The sequence below is a fragment of the Lampris incognitus genome, chromosome 9 (genome assembly GCF_029633865.1).
Source record: "Lampris incognitus isolate fLamInc1 chromosome 9, fLamInc1.hap2, whole genome shotgun sequence".
Taxonomy (NCBI): Eukaryota; Metazoa; Chordata; class Actinopteri; order Lampriformes; family Lampridae; genus Lampris; species Lampris incognitus.
In genome coordinates, this window is record NC_079219.1 from 32,401,118 (window position 1) to 32,417,700 (window position 16,583).

The following is a 16,583-nucleotide window of genomic DNA, read 5'->3' on the forward strand; positions in this document are numbered from 1 at the left end:
ACGTGTCTCAACAGCGAGTTCAATCTTTGGTACAGGTTCTACATACATGCGGTTTCGTATATATAACTTTGTTAAAAGAAGCACTCAATGGTAGGGAAAGTGCTCAACAAATAAAGGGCAAAATAATCCAGTGAGTCAAGTAAATTCTTTATGAGATAGTAAAAGCCTGTTTCATGCCATAAGCAATCATCAGCTGTCATTAAAGCTACTCGTGAAAAAACATACCATTTACTGCCTCGTCATGCACACCAAGTGCACAATGTCCAATGAGGAAGGGAGAGGTGCGACATTCAAAAATTCAAAAACACATGATCGCTAACAGTCCAATGGGTGGGTGGGGGGTGAGGGCTGTTGGTATTTGTCTATTGACATAATTTATTTATAATTACAAAATAGGTGCTTAAATCTATGTCTGCAACTGCTGGCCAATTCATTCTTGTTATACAATGTGGACATTTCTGGTTTGCAAATGATGAAATATTTTTCAGTTAGACATAGATTGCACATTTCACATCAACCAGTAGCAAAATGGGCAATCTATGTCTAACTGTGCGTCGTGCAGCTGATGAGTGCACGATGCACGAAACAGGCCTATAATGCAATGTATTAAAACTTTTTTTTCCTGTATCTGTCTATACATACACACACACACACACACAGACACACACACACACACACACACACACACACACACACACACACACACACACACACACACACACAGACAAAGGTGGCAAAGGCTGAGGAAAGTTCTTGGCATGTGTGGCATACACAGTTTGTGCGGCATACACAGTTTGTGCGTGCGCCATTAGAGTATTGTACACTTAAGTGAAAAAAATCACAATTTGACAGACAAAAGTGCTCATAGGGATTTAAATTTTATACCAAGATGGAACAAAAAGGTGAAAAATAAAGGTTGTGAAAAATGACAGTGTTTATTTTGGCACAGGTATCAACATAAAACTTAAAAGACTCAGTTACAGATTGTGCAGTCTTTCTATGCACATTTCACTCTTCTGGCTCTATTTTTTTTTGTAAAAACATCTACCAAGATCCTTCTAGTCAAGTGTGTCTTGGGGTGGTCCATCCACAGCCACCCTGCAGGACACATCTAGGTGAACATCTTTGAGTCTGTTCCTCAGTGGAGTCTTCACCTATAAGAAATTATGAGAAGCGGTCATTTGTAACAGTTTATCTCATACTGTCCCACATGTGCTCAATGAACGCATCCTTTTTGCTTACCAACTTGAGGGCACAGAACAGCCTCTCCACATCTGCTGTCTAGACTGGTGCCGTGAGTGCAGTGCAGGCCCACATCAGACAAATAATTTACAACAGGCACAGATCTTTACCCTAACTTTAACCTTAGTACATCCATGCCTAAATCCAGTCGCATCTAATCAGTTTAAAAGCACTGGTGTAAAACGGTGGACGTGGTGGTCTCTGTGCCTGCAGCTTAATGATATTGAACATACATACATACATACATATCTAACAAATTTGTGGAACGCATGTACTTCTCAGCGGGGGATGCAAAATTGGGCACAACACCGGCTCTCAAAAAGGCTACTCGGGTTTGATATCCAGTCCTGTAACTTGAGCTAAGCTAGCTTTCATTATAAACACCACGTTCGTTTGCCTCATGAATAACGGCAATTCATTGCTTACCTTAATCTTGCAGAAACTGTGAGCGTCATTCCCCCGTTGCCTCCACACTCGAGTGCCACGCGTAACTCGAGTGCCGCGCATGACGTGCGTGCACCTGGTATGTTTGTACAGACGCGAGACTCCGTGGTGCAGGTCTTGGCGGATGGCGCATTGAGCTACCAGCTCGATGCGAGAAACGTGATGAGACTGGGAAACTGCGTAGAACATAAACCTTGGCATCAAAGCAGTTTCTTATAAAAGGCACAAGAGTTTTGGCGTAAAAGAAAAGCCTTTGCGTTTTTGCCGGAATCTTCAACAAAGGTGGCGGCCAGTAATACAAAGGCCTTTGAGTTAGATAGGCAGAGAAAACTCTGCGTACTTAATACATGTGTGCATTATATATATATATATATATATATATATACACACACACACACACAATGCACACATGTATTAAGTATTATGTTGCACCAGACATAAAATGAACAATATGAACCAATGCCATCATTATCCTATACAATGCATTTGTTATCACTGCTCCCATAATGAAGTGTCTGTTTGATGGTTGCTACAAAGCCTCACTGCTCGATTGCTTTTCATAACATGCCATGACAATATGCAGTTAATAAGAAAAAAAAAGAGACGACCCATGGAATGAATTACGCTAAAATTTTCCGTAACTTTTGTTTTCACATTTTCTTTTTATATGTGACACATTATACACAAAAAAAAAAAAATTTTAACAGCACGTGTTCAGTTATTCCTGCAAATGCAAAATAATTAAAATCAAATAATAATTGCGGATAATTTTTTCAACTTGCAAAAATAACGGCTATAACTGCACTATGAACACTACGCTACGGTAGTTACAAACTACTGAAAGGTGCTTCAAACAAACACTCAAAATGCAGGTGGTTGTTACAAGTTGTAACCTGCACTGTTCACTCTCTTTTCATTTGTGTCGAAGTTTTCTGAGGGCTCTTGGTCTTGTCATAACCATTTTGCCCTTGGCTAGCATACTAATATGGCCTTGAGTAAGAATAAATCACTACTCAGATTAGCAGGAAGGATGAAGAGGAGGTTTTATTTTTAGAAATTAGAATATTTGTTACATTATTAAAAGGGGGAACATCCTTTGATTCCTCTCATGTCTTTTTTGGCCCCCTTCCTCACTAAGATAGTCCCCAAACTGCCTACCTGTGTAAAAACAGCAGTCTTTAGTGGGACGTGGAAATGGCTTAGGGACATGAAAGCAGCAAGTCCTCCCTCTCGTTCCCTCCTGTAGCCAGGCGTTCTGCTCGGCATGCTAGCTAACTCCGAATTTACTGCCACAGCACATTTCTCCCTCGCCCACATCTTCCCTCTTTTGCTTTCTTTACTATTCAATCAAACCTTTTGTTGTAGGATTAGCGTATGAGTTATTAATAGAGGCTTGACAACCATATGCAAATACAAAAGCAAAGTGCACAAACAGCAGACGACTGGGCAAAGAATGGTTAAAATCCTCGGTGAATTAGAGAGTACTAGCCTGTTACTGCCAATTCATCAACTTGCATAATTTCTTCCACATTTTCTTCCGATTCCGATATGATTCCATATTTGCTTCCGATGGTCTCACGGTCCCACCATCCCACTTCTGGCACAAATGCAGCAAATTCAGCGGGCAGCCGGAAACCGCCGCAGCCGGGACGCGAACCCGGATCTCCCGCACCACGGGCGACTATGTTAACCAGTCAACTAAAGGTTAAGTAAACTTTAATAATAATAATAATCATAATAATAAGTAGCCACTTGATCACCTGAGATTTTCACCTATTCCATTGAAATCAACTGAATACAATTCAACAAACTATTAACAGATCAGATTCATATATTTCTATTATCTTCCACTGACCACAATGGTGTTTTCCAGCTGTTTACAACATACTGAGTGAGGCAAGTTATTCCCTCGTCTTTTCCCAAGTGTGTGTGTGTGTGTGTGTGTGTGTGTGTGTGTGTGTGTGTGTGTGTGTGTGTGTGTGTGTGTGTGTGGTAGAGCCACTGGAAAAAAAAAATCTACCTCGCTAAGGTTGTTTTCTTAAATGATTTTATGACAAGAGAGCAACAAGACCTAAACAGGATTAGTCTACTGTGTCTAAATACATTTAGCTAAAATTGACCATGCAATGATTTTATTTTAATCGCAAAAGACCGATTTAATTATTGGAGTAATTAGTAAAATATATGTGCCTTCACCTCATATTGATCTATATTGTCTGTACAGTTAGTGGAGCACGGGTCTCAGTATTGACCACCATCGACGCCCCCCCCCCCCCACACACACACACACACACTCACACATACACACACACAAAACACACATAAACACACATAAACACACAGCCAGTCCATCCCTTCATCCGTCTTCTACCCCTCCAGGGTTTCTCTCTTTCACACACACACACACACACACACACACACACACACACACACACACAGCCCTTCTCTGCCCCCCAGGGTCCGGGGGTCAGACACACGCATACAGGCTGATGGGCCCTGAAGTGGACAGATGACCAGCAGAGCAGAAGAAACTGCAGAGCCGAATAACTCACACGTCCCTCCGCCGTGTCAGGGGGAATTCAGTGCCGTGCAAGACACCCAGCCTAAGTGTTCTGACGCCTAATTACCACCACCAACACCAGCAGCAGCAGCAGCACCCAGCACCCATGGCAGATGAGCTGAGCTTCTTCCTCGGACAGACGGCCCTTTATAGTTTATCACGCAGAAGGGAGACACACACACACACACACACGTGATGCCGGAGGGAGACAAGAATATGACGTCTGTTTTAAGTTTGAAAGTTTTTGCTGGGTTTTTTTTTGGTTTTTTTGTTTTGTTTTTGTTTTTGTTTTTTTGTTTTTTACTGTAAGTCCTTATCCTGACTCATCAAAACGCTTCTTCCTTTCTTTCTTCCTTTCGTTACTGTTTTCAGCAGTAGACATTTTTTCCTCCCTGAATGCCACACTTTGTCCTAGTTTGCCCAGACAACACAGCACCTTTGGCAGCCCCTCTGAAGAGCTCGCCTTATGAGGTGAATACTGCCTTATGCGTTGCTGTGTGGGTGGCGTGCATGGTCTGGGAGGCGTGTGCACGCACGTTTGCTTGCATGTGGCCGCGCGCGCACACATGTGCTCGCGAGCGCACCTACATGCAGAAAGAGTGGTCAGCCTGAATTACGGCTAAATGACGTGTTTTTCATGCTCTGAGGACTATTCCACCAGAACTGGTCCGATGCCATTAGCTAAGCAGTAAATAGGATTATACAGAATGCCATTGAGTCCTTCACCAAGCATTTGTGTTTCAGCATCTACGGAGGCTTAAACATAAGGAGCAGTAGGGCCATCACACACTGGTCCATCTCATTTACAGCTGGCATGCTTTACACAATCACACACACACACGCGCACACACTCACACACACACACAAAGAAGTAGGATCTGTCCAACGGGGAGGGGTGAGAGACGACTGGGTGTTCCCTGGCACACTAATCGAAATGACAGAAATAAAATAAAGAGAGTCGGACTCCGTCAAAACATGTATGGCCCTTAAACAGAGAGCTTATAATAGAGCTAAAGCTGCTTGTCCTTTCAGCTGAGCCTGTCTGATCACACACCAACAGTCACATTATCTTAATACAAGGGCTTCTTGTTTAAGTGTCCTCTCAAACAACACGGCGAACACTGCATGGGAGAGACAAATGAGTTTACGAGATTAAACAGGGTTAAGTGAATGAATCCACCATCATCGATCCCCATCCAGGTTATTATAAGGGCTATGAGCCACAACTGGGTCTCTGGTAGCCAAAAGGCTGCAAGATATCACAGGCAAAAAGGGAGAGAAGAGAGAAGAGAGGCATTTCAAGCAAACTCCCTCGTCCTCTGCACGAGTCGATATTTTGCAGGCGCCATGAGAAGGGCATTCACACGTGCACACGCGAACAAAAAAAAATAAAAGCAACAACAGATCGTCACCAAAATACCCGTGCGTCCCCTCTCTCGGCCACACAACACACACGCAAGGTGGACACACCGGTGGAGGGAATGCCTGCAGAACCCACACACCAGCGCCACGGAGCAAATTGATTTTCTTTCCCTCCTCTCTCTCTCTCTCTCTCTCTCTCTCTCTCTCTCTCTCTCTCTCTCTCCCCCCGTTTCCCGGGGAGGTGTCAGGCAGGTTTTTAACCTCACACTCGAACCCGAGTGTTAACGTGTACGGAAACATCACGGCCATTGATCCGGTGGTGTCAGCGGCATCGTTAAACGTCTTGAGGGACAAACAAACAACGCTGCGGGTTTCATGCTAAAACGGGCGGGACTCACCCTGAGGAAAAACCCTGCACAACTCAATCCAATGCCCCGACCTCCACACCACACAATGCACGAGAGCAATCCATCACCATTTACCGCTGCAGTTATCATTATTATTATTAGCATAATTTCTCAAAGAAAGAAACATTCTGCTATACAAAACTTCCAGCTGTGCTGGTTTTGGCGTGGGCCAAAAAACTAAAACGTTGGGTAAACAGCTGCTGTTGTAAACGCTGCTAAATCAAAAAATAAAGAGGAGAAAAAATCATTTTTGAGATTTGAGATTCAGCAAAAAGTTTAGCAAAATATACCTGCAACAATGGGTGGTGTTAGGACAAAGACAGTGTGCTCCAGCCCTCCGGTGTCACACATCCTGTCTGCTAATTATTGTATAACAAAAAAAAAAAACAAAAAAAAACATAATGATTAATAATACATTAAAGACATCCCGCCGCAAAAAAAAAAATCCCAGCCATAAAACATATGTATTTTTAATATGAAACTCACTGAATCAATATCCTCAATTAGCAACAGCATGCAAATTGCCAGGCGAGGCGTAATTACTCTAAGGTCAGTAGGTATTATTCACAGTCACTTTAGTTTACCACATTAGGACAAGACAGGACGCCGGGCTAAAATTATAAATTCCATTCCCATATCTGTCCTTTTCTGATTTAGATGGATGAAGAATAATTAACTCCTAATTATTCAGATCACTTAAGGCGCTTTTCTGGATCCACAAAAGAAACGCAGCCCATGTCTGTCAACCCACTTCAGCTCCTATCATTCAGAACAATCCCACAACTTGACCAATGACAACAGAAGAAAAAAGGAAAGGGAAAGAAAAAAACTGTTTTCCCCCACCAACTCCCCCCCAGTCCCCACCCCACATTTACCTCAGAGGGTCTTAAGGAAGCGCACTTCCTTTAAATTCACCCATATGCAAATTTTAAGATGTGATTTGCATTTTAAAGTATTTAACTCCCCATATTTATTGGGCTCTGAGGCCTTGCTGATCATTGATTTATGTGCTTCCGGCAATCATATTTCCATATTTTGTGTGCTTTTTAACGACAGTAATAATTCAAATATGCAAAAAGTTGTTCTTTGAACGATATCTTTAATTATATCCTCAAAGCATCATTCCTTTTCTGCTTTTTTTTTCATAGTAGAGATTGTCTTGAAATTAAAAAAAAGGCTTAAAAAATGATAAATTGCGCTGTGGTGTGAGACACTGATAGGACAAACTCCAGTCGGTTACCTTCTGCACAGGCAGACGTCTTGCCATGTTTGGCTGTCTGCACAGCCACAAACAGACTCGGAGACAAGGGGTGCTCTGCTGTACAGGGACCCGCGTGACCTTGTCCCCAAAGTCCTTTATTAATGGTGACATTCTTTCACCACAAATCCAATCTCGGATTGTAAAATTCATCTCTTGCGCTCAGGAAAAAAGAAAACTAAAAAACAAGGAGACCTTCCCCCTCTGTTTCTGCCGCTAACGCAGAAAGTTTCTCCGTCACCTCTCCTTATTAGAGTTGTCACAGTCACCGCGTGCTCTTATGAAAGCCATCACCCTCCAAATTATTAAAAGTGAAGGATTTCCCACCACCGTCGGCCTATCAGCATCACTGAGCAGCTGTCAGACGTGTCCGACGTCCTTGCACAGCCGCAAGAGGCTCCTTGGCCATACTCCCTTTGTCACATCTGCACCACGGACACTTGGTAGAATAATTGCCCGCTCATATATTAGTGTGAGTGACTAATATAGGAGATTAGTTGTGTTTGGTTGCGGGGGAGGGGGGGTGCATATTATTTTCTTGTTCACTTGGTGGGCTACACACTGTGAGAATGAGACAGAATGAAGTGATTACATTATTATGAAATTCTGCACTACAGTGTACTTGTATTTATATGTGTGTGTAAAACCATGTATGCAAAACCATATACATTGTGTAAAACCATATATATATATATAAACACAATTTTCTTATTACAACCCTCAAGTCAAAATAACACATAACTGAACATGTTCTGAAAAAACATGGGTATTTTACATTGTAGTGTGTAATTATTTTTTAAACTTGTGTTTATTTCAAAAATATTTTAATAACCACACACTACATCATCTTCCCTGGCATCGATGCACTTCAGACGTTGTGTTTAAATAAATGCAAAAATTAATAAATGCACAAATTAACAAAAAACCAATACAGCCTGTTAAAATATATTAGACCAATTTCAATAAAAATGACACTTAATTTGGCAAGAATTAATTTTAAATTCTGATGCTCTAACTTGAAAATAATGACTACAGTGTAGGTAAACGTTACATAGTGGAAATTATTTGTTTCTTGTCACTTCATTAATATCATTAGCAATACTATTATTTACTGCTGTAATTCCTAAATTTCCCCCACTAAATCATATCCAAACATATCCAGCCTCGTGCAGAACGTCCCCCTGCACGTCTCATCCTGTTCCCACTCATAGGCGGCGTTTAAATGGCTAGCGCTGAATATGGTGATGTGGAGTGGCTGAGCTCAGTACAAGCATAACACATTAACACAGAGGCCCTTGGAGGATGCAGTTCACCCCAATGTTTAACTATCACTGTTGAGCCTTGCAGAGTGCACACAACATATGTTACAACCCCCTCTGCCCCAGACATTGCTGGCACACACACGCACACACACGCACATGTGCACGTGCGCGCATGCACGCACACGCGCACACACAGAAATTAAGCAATCCTTTCTCTGCTTCATAATCTCAGCAGAGTAAATAATAAAGATACTACATTTAAAAAATAATGGATAATTGTGGAGGGATATATAAACACACACACACACACACACACACACACACACACACACACACATATATATATATATATATATATATATATATATATATATATATATGAGAGAGGAATTTGATTTTACATTTTTTTGTTCACAATTACAAAGGTATGCAATGTATGTGAACACACCCACAAGCACAACACACACTTGTGTGCATGTGCAAAAACTCATAACTCATAACTGTGCCGCTTGGACGGCAGTCAGAACTGATCAACGAGGAAATTGTAAACTTTTAATATGAATTTACAAAATGCTAATTAAGATGCAATGACACAACATTGCTGCAAAACCACTCCTACCAAGTCTTGAAAAGAAATAGAAAAGGTTTTTAAAAGTCAGGAAAAAAGTAATTCAATTAGAGGTGTGCTGGAAATCCCTCATCTAGCCGGACGCCTGGAATTACAGTGTAAAACTGCTCTCTCCCTCTCTCTCCCTCTCCATAAAGGTTATCGCCTTGTATCTTATTGCCTTTACCTGTTCCTATTCACTGTGAACATGCACTGCTTTGAATAAGCAGCGCTCCAGAGGCTCTCTTATCAGATCCCAGACGTGTGTGCCAACACAGCAGTATCAGGTACACACCATCTCTCTGCCGCCGAACGAGAGGCAGAGAGGGGGGAAGGAAGAGGGAGAGAAAGGGAGATGTGTTAGTGCATCTGGGATCTGTTGCCTGATAACGGGATCTGGCTATAATCGAATCCAGACTGGATATGTGAAAGTGACCAAAAAAAGAGAAAAAGCAGCTAATCCTTCACGCAAAATTGTTTTATTTTCTTCTCCCTTACGTTCTTTTTTTTTTTTCAAATGTGTACACTTAATTGTCTATAAACGCCGACCTACCGATTTCCCAATTTATTTAGTGTAAAACGCGACCTATAATCCACTGACAATTAAAATGGTCTGGAGAGTTGAAGTGCGGTGTAATTACAAAATCTCTAAGTGGTGTGTCTGAAAAAAAATAGATCTTTTAATGTGCATTAATTACCCATAAGAACCATGATATCTAAAAGCTTTCTTTTAATTTATAGCTTGCAGTGGGACTTACTCTCATACTAGACACCGTCACAGGGACGTGGGACCGTAACGATGTGCTTCCAGTCTCATGGCATTGTTTGCCTTCACTCTATTGGGGAAAAACATCAGTGAGGTAGGCAAGCATGATGGCAACGTGACCTCGGAAAGCGCATTCTGGGGTAGGTTAAAACACATGTGTGCGCGCACAACACACACACACACACACACACACACACACACACACACAAGCCATGCTCATTTTCCCAGTCCTCTTAGCAGACTAACCTGCTCTCTTCATTAGGGCGCTGTGAGGACTTATCATTCAGTAGTCTTTGTCCTTGCTGTAATTGCCCTCTCTGCATGTCAACCCCCACCCACCAGCACCAGAGACACTAGCGGCAACAACAGCAGCAGCAGCAGCCCCACCACACCAGCCAGTCCAGCCCAGCCTCCTCGTGACAGGCTCGGTGAGACACCATAGTGGGGGACCTCTCCTGAGACCTGCTGATCGGTCCCTGAGGTCCGCCACTATAGAGACGCTTGCCCTAGTTAAAACAGTACCGGGAGGGACACCCTGACACAAAACCACCGCCTTGTGCCTCTAAACGCTAAATTCTGCCCTGCTAAGAAGCCTACGCGCTCTTCCTCAGTGTCGCTCAGTTCATTCACTTACAAAGGCAGCAGTGCCCACAGTTATACTCTCCTTTCTTTCTGAGGAAAAGGAGAAATGTCCCTTTTCCCCCACACCCCAATTTCTCTACTTTCACAGTATATGTACGAAGTATTACATGTGCCACCTCCCTTGGTTAAGCATCTGAAAGCAGCACCCTATTGTTTGTCAATGATAAACTAACCTGCTCTGTCAAACAAAGTTAAGATGTTGATCCGTCCACTTATTCTACACCAGGGGAACATTTCAGTTGTATTTCCTGTAAAATGAAAAATGCCAAAACAACACAGACATTACATTAAATTTTCAACAGAACTTTGGAACATATCTTCATTGTGCTGTTTAATTTATGGAGAGATCCATATGTGCCACACACACAACATACAGCTTAACCAGAACGCAAAAGCTTGCTTTCGCTGTGGCTTTTCTAGCAAGTTGATTGGCGCCATCTACTGTCCAAACCTAAAGCTACTCCCTTTACTAGACGTGAGACCCAACTGTTTAAAGAAAACGTTGGTTTTTGGCTCCATCCACGCTTACATAGCCCGAAAAGCATAACTAACAATATCTGCTGGGGCTTGGAAAGCAGAGGGCAGGCTTTTAAATTAAGCATAAGGATGAGCAGAGTGAACCCCCTAATTTTAAACTTAACCGATATAGACACAGGATTATCAGTGTCACAGTGGAACCCGGCCTTCGGTTTATTTTGCTGAATACATGAAATAAATAAATAAATGGTTCATAGATGGTGGTTCCACAGAGCATGCTCCTTCTTATAACGCTCAATGGGTTTCCTGCAGGACAATCAATGCGTCAACGTTTTCACAGGTGGCTGCAGGGGCTAAGAGCTGTGCCTCAGCCTACACGGAGCCCAGCAGTGCAGGGGTTAATGTGGCATAGAGTTGGGCAGAAAAAAAAAAAACTGAAAGTGTGGCTGACATGAGCGTTCCCCTACCCTGGCCCATGTCTGCTCCTCTTCGCAATGAGCCTGACACTTGTGGATGTCTAAAGGGGGCCCGGTGATTCCACATCCCTCTCCCTTCCCTCCCTACTGACACGTCACCCCCTCCAAAAAAAATGAGACTCCAACCACGGAGTCTCCCAGGAGCTTCGGGGCAATTTGGTGGCAAATTCACTGATGAAGAGATCTAAGTGGCAGCCTTAGAGCCTGGTTCTAACCCCTCAGACCCAGAGTCCTCACTGGCATCCCCAATATCTGCCCCCCTCTTCCGTCAGGCTGGGCTAACACTGGATACAAGGCGAAAACACGTGTTTTAAAATTTTTAAAACTTTGTTGTGAGATGTCTGGGCAGCAAGTACATTAAATTGGACACAATGCTATGTATGTCCCACTCATTATATCCACAGAAGTGCAAACATTAGCTCTCCTACAAACACACACACACACACACACACACACACACGCACACACACACACACACACACACAACGTATTCATCCACCCGTGCCACCAACAAGCCTTGGGAGTTTTTCTATGGAGGTATTTTACATGTCCCATGGAGCTTTGGAGACAGTGAGATGTGGCTTTATACACAGAGGAGCCCAGTCAAGGACACGGGCAACATCACTCACTCTGCCATTATATGCTCATATTTAAAGATGGGAGGCGCTGAAGCTACCTGGGGGGCTGTAGATATACATGTGGTGGAGGCTGCCCTGCCAGGGAGGAGCAGTGATTTGGGAGTCCGAGGGGTGTGCTGAGAGACAGAGAGCACAAGAAGATGGGACAGCGGGAGGGAGAGAGGGAGTGACGGAGGGCTTTACGTGTCAAGACCAGTGATACCAGCTTTTTATGGCTGAATGTTTTTCCCTCTTGTCAGAGCTGGATAAGGAATCACCATAAGGTGTGGAGCATGAATATTGCCCTTGAGGGCCCACAGTGGCTGATACTGTTTATGGTTGAGTAGCAATCAGCCACCGTTTCAGGACCCACAACCCCTCATCCATCCATGTCAGCAATTAATCAATTAAACAGGCAGTGGGAAGGAGTGGGATTGGTTAGGTGTGTGTCTACAATAGCCGGTTAAGGTTGATGCAATTTCATGGCTAATGCTGCCCATCCATCACTGAATATTATCTGTTTTACATAGACAATAGTCAATATCACTTCACAAATGTGGGGATCATGGGGATTTCATGATATTAAGCTTGAAGGATGCTAACAAATAATGGGCTGCAGAGCCCAGGGGCCTAAAAACAACTGACCCCGTTAAGTCCACTGGTAAGCTTCAGACAATTAATATTCAAATATTTCCAGAACATGGAAGACAAACACATCACTAGAAAATGGGTAAATATAAATGTGTTCTTCACCTAACTAAACGATGAGCTAAGGTAAGAGATCCTGTTTCTGTGTATATGCATGGCTGGGCCAAAATATATGTGACAGACAGAGTGAGAAAGCCTCTGCTGTCGTACCAGTGGCTTCATTCAGATACACAAGAGTCTCCTTTCACTCATGCCAACGTCTCCCCTCCACTTCCAACCTGCCTTCAGCAGGTAGAGAGACAGAGAGAGACAGAGAGAGAGAGACAGAGAGAGAGAGAGAGAGAGAGAGAGAGAGAGAGAGAGAGAGAGAGAGAGAGAGAGAGAGAGAGAGAGGGGGAGAGGAATTGGAACATCATTTCTGGTGAGCAACAAGCATCCCAGATGTCAGTCTCCAGGATGGTATCAAGCATCTCGGTGGAAGACTCTCCATGAAAATAATCTATACCTACAGGAAGTCAATTAAAAAGTGCCAGGGGAGATTAAGAGTAGCGTGACAGCTTTTCATCGGGCCACGGGTTTGTGTGCAGGAGCCAGCGCGTCGCGTGTCTGTGTGAATGTGTGTAAGGTAAAGGGTGGGTGTGCATGGTTGTGTGTGTGAGGTGGGTGGTGGTGGTGTGTGTATGGGGGGGGTTAAAGTCATGTTTTGGGGTGGGGTGGGGGTGGCGGAGGGGGAGGCCTTACCGAACACCCTTAAAAGCCCCTCATGAATATTAAAAAAGGACTTTGGCAGCCGGCAGCTCAGCCACAAGTTTGCAAACCAGCGTATTATGTCTGTTTGTGCCGAGAAGTGTTCACTCTGGATATCAATTAAATCAAGGCCTGTCAGTCTGATAGCCCTCTCAATGGAGGGACAGCCCATTCCCCTCTACACATCAGCTCAGCTTTGTGTCAACCATCCATCTCTCATCCTCTCCTTCCCTCCCTTCCACTCTACTCCACTCCTCCTCACTCCCTGTAGCTATCTTTATCAACCCCATCTCTCTCTCTCTCTCTCTCTCTCTCTCTCTCTCTCTCTCTCTCTCTCTCTCTCTCTCTCTCTCTCTCTCTCTCTCTCTCTCTCTCTCTCTCTCTCTCTCTCTCTCTCTCTCTCTCTCTCTCTCTCTCTCTCTCTCTCTCTCTCTCTCTCTCTCTCTCTGTGTGTAACTGAATGCACAAATTACTATCCCCTCCACCTTTAACTCCTACTAAATCTTTCCCCTTTTCCACTTTGCTGAGCCGGGATTTTTTATACCTCCATCAAATATGCATCCCATTAATTAAGTTAAATTACTCCTGACTGCCAAATATCCCCTGCCCCGATGGATGTCAACACAGAAATGCATGACTGTGAACCTGCAATGACACGGCCCCACACTTAAACATGAGTTACAGCCTTCCCAGCCTCATCCGTGGGCAGATTACCAGACACTTTGGGGTGCTGCGAATTAACCACCGTTCTCTCCTTTCCTCCCAGCTTTTAATAAGTGCACAATGGATGTCACATGCACTTTTGACCAAGAGAGGCTGATATTTTAATTGCACCCTCTTTTTTTTTCATCTCCCTTCTTCTTCATCTTTTAATTGCTGTTGTTAATCACTCATTAACTTCCCTCTCTTTATTTTTTTATTCCAGTGCCCAACTCCTAAATCAAACTGCGTCATGATTATCTCTACAAAGTATACATTCAGCAACAGTGCAGCAGATCAGATTTCTACCACTTTATGACTCAACCTGCAGATGGTAGATAAAGGCTGAGGGCATTGGAGGTTATGTGTAAGTTGAAAAAAGTTAGCGAGATCTTCTTGGTGCAGGCAATATCCTCTTAAGCCCCTAACCCAGTCGGTCCTCAGGAGAAGAATAACTTAATATCATGAGTTTATATGCTGCGTTAGCTCCTTGGATAAACTACTGATCTTGCCGTTTAGCATCTGGCCCCTATGTTTGTTTTTGTTTGATTAAAGGGAACCGGGCTGATTACGAAGCCCCAAGGCCCCGTACTGGGGCCACTACAGAGCCAATAGACCACTAGCTAGCTCCAAAGACTACAAGAGTCTTATTAAGACCTAATAGAACTGATATTCATTCTCTCTCCCTCTCTCCCTCTCTCTCTCTCTGTATTCTTTCACCAAAATGAGATTGACCAAACAAACTGACCCGGTGTCCCTTAAGTGTTCTCCAACATAATTTGAAGCATAAATTCGATAGCAAAAAACTAGTTTGCATGACTTTTGCTGAGCCTTCGTTGCACTTCTGCTGATTAGCCCACACGTAATGCACACACGACTAATGAGGTCATATGTTGCTGCCATAATTTGAATTGAGACACGTTTGAAGCAACATGTCAGAAGTGAGGACATTAAAGTGACAGCCATCGGGACAAAAAGTTTTTATAGCCGCACACCGGCGGATTTTCAATTGATACCATTTAGTAATCATCCCCATCTCTCTCTTTAGTTCCTTTTTTTCCGTGTATCTGTGTCTGTGCATGACTGTTTCCATTGCAAAAACATTAATTTTACAAACATCGGCCCAAGGCTACTAAACACATCCTATCCATTATGCTGCGCTTTATCGTGTTATGGGAGGGTAACGGGCTGTAAAGCTGTCCCAGTCATAAAGAGCGATCACAACGCGCCGACTCAAAGCAGAACGCTGAGCTCTCCAAGCCATACGCACCGCTCGTTATCATCAGAGCCGCTCCGTCACATACTTAACCTTTCCAGACAAGCCCTTTCTGCATTATTTTCCAAATGACCTTTAGTGTTACTTATTTCATTTCCGATAATGGTGCACTAAATTCAGTTAAAAGCATCAGAGCAGAATGTGTTTATTTTTGGTGAAGGGACTGCACTGACTGACAAGAATACTCCCAGGCACAATCCCTCAAACATCCAAAAAACACTAAACATTTATAAGTCTTCCTGAGGGGACGAAATGCCAGGCTTGTCTCTAAAGAGCAAAAATAATTCTAAATGAGATACACACTCATAAATACATAGGAGAAAAAAAAAGTACAAATCTAGACAGGGAATATAATTTTTCTGTTGCCTATTCATCATACCTATATCCGTCCATCCATCCATCCATCCATCCATTATCCAAACCGCTTATCCTGCTCTCAGGGTCACGGGGATGCTGGAGCCTACCCCATTGAGCGGTAGGTGGGGAGACACCCTGGACAGGCCGCGAGGCCATCACAGGGCCCCCCCCCACACACACACACACACACACACACACTAGGGACAATTTGATACAGCCAATTCACCTGACCTGCATGTCTTTGGACTGTGGGAGGAAACCAGAGCACCTGGAGGAAACCGACGCTGAGAACATGCAAACTCCACACAGAGGACAACCCGGGACAACCCCCAAGGCTGGACTACCCCAAGGCTCAAACCCAGGACCTTCTTGCTGTGAGGCAACCACGCTAATCACTGCGCCACTGTGCCGCCCTCATCATACCTATAGAAATCCTTAATTTGTGGCACCAACAAGGTTGAAAAAAGGCCGGTGACGAGTACAAAAGGCATGTGGCATCTGACTTGTTAGGGGGCAATGTTTACATCTGTTGCCTGATAACGATTTCAGTTTTTCCCACACACTATACACATCCTTGGTCGCATTCTGTCAAATCATTTTACAGCATCATTAGATCTGGAACGTCCCAACTTTTGACATAAACGCACAAGCGCGCTAGAGCTGTTGTACCACAGACAATCCTGCAGCATGTATGGAGCTGAGTGTTTCACACCCGCACTGTAAGAGCGCGGGGGGG